This window comes from Pteropus vampyrus, unplaced genomic scaffold (assembly GCF_000151845.1).
Source record: "Pteropus vampyrus isolate Shadow unplaced genomic scaffold, Pvam_2.0 Scaffold24, whole genome shotgun sequence".
Classification (NCBI taxonomy): Eukaryota; Metazoa; Chordata; class Mammalia; order Chiroptera; family Pteropodidae; genus Pteropus; species Pteropus vampyrus.
Genome location: NW_011888805.1, coordinates 1,962,444 through 1,970,074, shown reverse-complemented (window position 1 = coordinate 1,970,074; position 7,631 = coordinate 1,962,444).

The following is a 7,631-nucleotide window of genomic DNA, read 5'->3' as shown; positions in this document are numbered from 1 at the left end:
TATAATAGAAATAAAATTTTGAGATCTATTGGGCTTATTTCAAAAATTTCAAAGAAGAGTATATCATAAATTAATTATATACAAGGATAATTTACACATTTATATTCTAGGCATCCATTTGTTATCTGTTTGACTAGATTCTAATTATGAGTTTTAAGCTGGACAACCTGCATATGGCAGAACTATTATATTTAAGATACTAAAGGAAGTGGTTACACACTTCTCACGAAACATATTATCTGATTATAATTCATACACCTAATACAATTTTTGTAAATTTACATAAATCCATTTTATTGGATTTTGTATTCACATGTAATGCTTATAGGTCTAGCAGTAAAGTAAGCAGTTTCTTTTTTATTTTTTAGAAATAAATATGGCCTGAAATTTTTATTTTTTAATCATTAAAATTATATTCTTGGTTTTGGAATAGATAGTCCTGCCTTAAAATGGTGAATATAAAAAAAATGGAAATTCTTTTTCACAGATGCCTTTATAATGTTTTTAAAAATCAGTTTATTTCAGGTGCTTTGATAATTTTTGATCAAAGACCAATTAGTATGCTAACCTAATGCAAGAAAAGAACATATAATTCAGAGCTGTGAGACATGAGGTTGATAATCCTTTGTCACTACTTAATACTTATGTAACTATAAATGACCCACAGCCGCTCTGAGCCTGGTTTCCACATCTTTAAAGTGATAAAAATACTTATTTCACAGCTTATAGTGAAAGAGGTACATAAAAGCTAAAGTTCTCAAAAGTGCTTTGTACAGTGAAATACTAACACTATTATTATTTTCAGGCTAATGTTTCTGGCTTTGTCTTCCCTTCCTCCTGGTGTCTCTGAGGTTTTCCACATCTATAATTGAATCTGCTATCTTCTCTTTGTTAATATTCTAAGTTTATGCTAAAACTGAATGCCACTATGCTCGGGAGCCCGCACATCAGTGCCTTTTTCTTTCCTAGTTTATCTGTAAAGTACCAGCACAGTGCTAGGCAGAGGAGTGTGCAGCGTAGCACACTAAACTTTAAACAGTGGAATGACAGAGAGAAATCAGAAAAGTGTTAGGAAGAACTAGTAAGAACGAGACTGATTCATTCTATTGCAAAGTTCTTTGAGGCTGCTATAATCATTCTGCTGTAAATCTATAAACGCAATAGACGCTGAGTATTACAAAATAAAATAATTCAGAGGAATAGGCCAAGAGAGCCAGAATACCTAGAGGCTTTTAAAAATCCTTAGAAGTGTCCTTGAATTCTACGACATGTGCATTTCCAAACAATATAAAGTAATGTACATCACTCCAATAATATATGTTACTCCAATTAATGTATAGAATGAAAGTGTTTTCTTTACCCATAATTGGCAGAAATTATGCAAACTCTTTGACTTCTAGGTCTAGAAGTGCCTTGTGGATTTTTCTACCAAGCATGTGTTTACTGATCTTTTTAAGAACATCTACTACCATTTAGCATCCTGCCATCCAGTCCAAAGATATTCTTTGAATACCTACCATGTGCCAAGCGCAATTTAGGCAATAAGTATGAGTAGCACACAAATCAGCCACTACCCTCCCCCCAAAAATCTCTGCTATCATCGAATCTACATAAATATTATGTTATATAATAGTAAGTTCTAGGAAGAAAGATAAAAGCAGGGAAGGGAGCAAGCCTTGTGTGGGAGGGGAAGTTTTATTTATTTGCTTGTTCGCTTGGTGCTTTACTCAGGAGGAAGTGAGGGAGCAGGCCCTGAAGATGCGGGAGGGTAGAACATTCCAGGCAGAGGGAGCAGCGAGTGTTAAGGTTCCGAGGGGGGAGTGTGTGCACCTGTCACTCTGGAGGATCAGCCAGGAGACCAGTGTTCCTGGAGTAAGGACGTGAGAAGGCTGTTGGAGCTGTAGATGTGGTGGCATTCTGTAGAGTTTACAGAACATTGCAAGGCCACTGGCTCTTCTCCGAGAGAAAGGATGAGTGAAAATGGAGGGTAGTGAGCTGAAGCGGCATAGTCTGACTTACACATCTTAACAGGATCGCTATGGCTGCTGTATGAGAATAGATGGTAAGGGAACAAGGACAGAAGCAGAGACCAGTTACAAGGCTACTGCAGTGATCCTGGCAAGAGATGATGGAAAGATGGTAGCGATTCTGAGATCACTTGAAAGTGTTAAAAACTACACTTAAGGGATTATCATCATGATCGTCCGAAGTGGTGGATAGAGAGGAAGGTAAACATGCAATTCGGAGATGACTATATTTATAAGGTAGAGAGAGGAAGAGAAGCCTGTAAAAGAAACAGACAAAAACACACACACATCCAAAAACAGTTTTAGAGTTCTAGGAGACCTAGGTCTGTGCTAGACTTCCAAAGCAGGAAGTTGTTACGTCCTCATGAGGCAGCAAGATAAGGTCATTGCTCTCATCATATATGTTTAATACTGCACTGGATGTCCTACACAGAGTAATAACACTGGGAAAAGAAACAAAAGGCATACAATTTAAAAAAGAAAAAGTAAAGCTTTGTTTATTCCCAAATAACATGATCGTTTGTGTAAAAATGTTTGAGAACCTACAAAAAAAGCCTGCTAGAATTAAGTAAGGTTAGCAAGGTTTTAGGATACAAAGTCAATGTAAAAAAAAAAAAAATCAATTGTATTTCTTTATATGTTAATGAATGATTAGAGATTAGAATTTTAAAATCATTTACAATAGCAACACAAATATGGAATACTTAGGGACAAATTTTTACAAAAATTTGCAAGACCTGTACTACAAAGACATTAATAGTGAAGAGTAAAGAAAATCTAAATAAATACCCTGCTTGTGGATTGGAAACGTCAAAATTGTTAAAATGTCAATTTTTCCCCCATTTAATCTATAGAGTCAATATAATCCAGCAGGCTTTGTTGTTGTTATTATTTTGTAGAAATGAACAAGCTTAGTCTAACATTTAAATCTAACTGTAAAGGATCTAGACTAGCCCTACCAACTTTGAAAAAAAAAAAAAGAACAAAATTGGGAGATTTATACTATTTGATTTTAAGACTTGCCAGAAAGCAATAGTAATCAAGACAGTTTGGAACTGGCCCAGATATAGACATATAAATCAACAGAATAGAATAGTTCAGAAGAAGACCCACACATACACGACCAATTGATTTTCAACAAAGATGTTATGGCAATTCTATAGGGAAAGAACAATCTTGTCAATAAAAGGTATTAGAAAAATTGGATATATTCATATAAAAAAATGAACTTTGACCTTTACCTCATACCATAGACAAAATCAATTTGAAAGTAATCATAGCTCTAAGTGTAAAAACAACAACTATGAAACATCTAGAAGAAAACAGAGAAAACCTTAATGACCCTGAATTTTTCAAAATTTTCTTAAATAAGACACAAAAGTATCAACCCTAAAAGAACAAATTGATATACTGAACAAAATTTAAGAATTTTGTCCTCAAAACAATGTGGAGAAAATGGAAAGGTAAGGTATCATGGGAATACAGAATGAGAAGGGTTCCCTGTTGTGGCTACTCTGAAAAAAGCAGTAACCGCCCCGCCCCCCGCGCCACCGCCCAATTTTGGTTCAGATGCCAAGACTTATGATGCCACCCCTACCCAGCCCCATCCCAAGAGGGTTTGAAAAAGTTTCCTACTTACATTATCGAGATCTCTGGAGGAGCAGATCAGAAGTGACTCCGGGGAACAAGGAGAGGACTCTGGCTCAGGGTTTTTACCGAGATTGAGGGGTGGGGCCACCGTGAGAATTCTTGCAGGTGGGCGGGGCTGGTGTGGGTCTAATCTCGGGCTGGATCCAAAGGAGGCAGCATGTGCTCTTTTTACTAGCTTGCCCAGATGTGACGCGGGAGGGAGGAGAGGAGGGGTGAGGCTTAAACCCTGGGCCGTGTGACATCAAAACCAGAGTCCAACTCTTCATTATAATCCCAGTTTTAAAGGTATAAGGTCCTCAAAAGGTTAGGAAGTTTTCCTGGAGAAGGTAATGCCTGAGATAATCTGATTATTTATTTATTCATTTATTTTTTATTGGTTGATTATAAATATAATTGTCAAATATTGAAAAAATACAGAAAAGTATAAAACATTCAAATTCACATAGAACCTCACCATCCTAAAATAATCGTGGTTAATATTTTTGTGCAGTTCCTTCCTGTGTAGATTAGCTTGATTATTAGAAAAAAAAAAATCAAAAAATAACACGAACTTTTTTTCTGCTGTACTTTTCAGTACATTTACTTTGTTCTCAGTGAAATCTTGGTGTAATCATTATTTTCCAACTTTTTATGTGGGAAAGTTAACATTTCTATTAAGGTTTGCTTACTGTCTCTGATGTTGTTTCAGCCTATTCCGTTTTTGTTTCCTTTTTAACATAGCAGAACTAAAACTACTATACTTTTAAAAAGTTTTCAAATCTATGTTTCTTTGTTAGAGAAGTGTTATTTCTACCACGTCTATTTTCATTTTGCTGTCAAAAAAAACTGCTGGAATTCAAACTTGACCTTTCCTTTTCAATGCTTCTAGTAGAGCAAAGAATTGCCAAAGGAGCAAAACAGTTCTCTGCTCCACAAAGAATTCAATGTATATTTGGAAACTCACATTCTTTTACCACTTTGTCTTTCAGGTACTTAAAGAACTTGTCAAATTCAAAGAGACAAGCACAACTTTTCATGTTTATAAAATTTCATGAAGGTTTGGTGGTGATGCTTTTGAAGGCTGATAGAGTGGGTTCTCTTTATCCCTATACCTCTCACCTTTTCAAATTCCTCACCCCTATACCTCAAATTATTTTTCATTGCCACCACTCAGGGGCAAATAGGAAAAAAGAATTCTCTGTGAAGTCTTGCCTGTCACCTGTTCTTCCTATCATATCTATTTTGCTGTATCCTATTAGTGAATATCAACCCACAGAGTCAGTTCAACTATAAAATGAAGACAGCTCTGTCATCAGGCAAAGGCGGTCATGACCCCGGGCTTCGCAAAGAAAAAACAAATGTGCAAGAACCATGAAAGATCTTGGTTCTCAACATGGTCCTCAGTAAATCCCCTTCTGGCTCGTAGAAAGAAAGCTGACTTCGGATCATGGAAACATGTGAACACGTTTCCACTTTGTTTATAGCCGGGACCTTTGTGTGAAGTATGTAATGCAAGTGTGTGCAGAATGGCGTTTTGTTTGTTTGTTTTTTTAGGAGAGAAATCCATTTTGGACTCTGCTTTGTGGAATCACTGAGCAGAGGATTTTCAGATGTTTGTGCAGAACACAAAGCCTAAAACATTTACTATTTTGCAGTCCCCGCCTCAATTATGCATGTTCACACAGAAAGAACTATTTATTTGTGCCAAAAATTTGTAAAAATTGTTAGTTAATGTGACATTATAAGCAACATAGATTCATTTAAAAGTAAACTATAGATAATTACTAATTCATAAAATAATGAGGTTGGGCCCATTGTAAAAATATCTAGGAATGGGAATATTGTGCCAGTACAGGACATGGGAATCACATGGTACCAAAAAACAAAGCAAGTGACTAGAAGAAAGCATGTGGCCTAGAAGAAAGCATGTGATTCCAATGTCCTACACTTAAACTATATTGTGAAGAAAATAAGCATAAAACCTGTATGCTATTGGAGTAATAGACAAATACGTTTCAACCTCAGTAACTAATAGTAGATGATCTTGGCTTGGTGCTATGTATAAAAAGCTAGAAAAGTCTAGTTTGTCTCTTAAGAAGCTTAACAATAACAATAATGTTGAAGATTTATGGAGCTCTTACTATGTGCCAAACACCACTCTATGTACTTGACCTGATTTATCTAATTTAATTCTCCCAGCAGCCTTAGGAAGTGGGTACTATAAGCATCGTCTCATTTTAAGGAGGAAATCACATGGCTTTGAGAGGCTCAATAACTTGGCCAAGGCCATGCAACTATAGTGATTCAGAGTCAGGACACTACAAGAGGCAGTGTAACCAAAACGTCAGAAATGTAACCATTTTGTACACCGCCTCCCCAAAGAGTCCAGTCCTCTGTGGTAGGTGAATCTGATAAAGTGTCGTAATAAAATGCAGTGGGGAGGGGAGGGTTACTGGAGAGGGCTCGCCGTAGAAGCTGAGTCTGGAATGACAAGATTTGGTGGCAGTAGTGGAAGGATACATTTCGACTGTCCCAAGTAATTCTGGGCTGCAGATCCTAAGGATCTTCGGCCATCAGGCTTACCTCTACCTAGTCTCTGAAGAAACCCTGTTCATGTGGGAGGGTAGAGCAGGAGCACAGCAGCTTCCATCTCTGAACTCCTGTTGTAAGCCCATGTTCGAGGCGCCAAACTGAAGTTTCCTCTGCCTCCTGCCCGCCTCCTCACTTTTCATGGTGCCTTCCATTCGGAATGAAAGGGCTGCGCCCCTAGGTGCTTGTTTTGTGTTCTCTCCATCATATAACTACTGGATACTGCTCCAATCTGTGCATCTGCTATGTTTGTTTTTACCAATCCTCCCTCCCAGTGACGGGGAACAGGCTGCTTCTAAGGCCCTATCACCACACATAGCATTGTAATAAACGTCCTTTGTGAGAATTTTTTAGGCTATGTACACTGGGGTGGAATTGCTGAATCTTTGAACCAGTCTGTACCCTGCCCCCCAGCAATGCAATATATCGATATACGATACCTCTACAATATACCGATATATTCTACCTGGTATTATACTTGGCATTTTATTATACTTGGCACGGTATAACCATGAGTCAGACAATCTCATCACAGCCAACATGTTGCAAGCCCAGCTGCTCAGCATGAAACTGACTAGGCACCTGCAGCTCTTCATTCTTACAACCAGTGGAGCACTTAGTTATGGGGCTACCATCAGTGTTTAGGCCTCTGTGCTTCTGGTTGGGCAGAAGGGCTTCTGGGACAAGGAGTGAGTGTCCTCTATGTCCAGTGGGGCTTTCACAATGCCTGGCAAGGTTGTTGACTCGAATAAACAGAAAACAGAGGACAAAGAGCCAAATCAGGAGGAAAGATGACTCTATTTGAGGCAGATGGAATTAAATGATCAATTTAATTGGTAGCGAGACATTCATGTACATTTGTCCTTCAGGAAACCTTGAACTTGGGACTTAAAGCAAAAGAGTTTAGAGACCGAGTTACAGCTGTAGCTTTTGAGTCATTACAAATGAATCAGAGAATTGTATGGGGAAAAAGAAGTATATGCAAAACAGGCTTATTTAGCAATCACAGAAGGGTGGGCCTCTGCCAAATTTAGGTCAAAGAAGAAGACACAGAAGTCCTTCCTTATCTAAAAATTCCATAAGGAACTAAAAGATATAAGGACCTATGTGCTGGTAAAGTTACATAATTTATCATTGTAGTCTTGTTTATCATCTAGTATTTTCCCCACAGAATTTCCATTTTAATGGACACCTTAAGATTTTTGTCAAAAAAATTTAAACCTTTTCTCCATTAATCTCATACAACTTTGTGGAGAAATAGTTTTTTCAAAGATCTTAAATTTAGGCCTCTTCAGTTACAGTCTACTTTATGGCTTCTATATTTCATAAATATTTCATGGTGATTTTTGTGAGTTATATCCACCTTCCTTCTAGCAATCCAAAGCA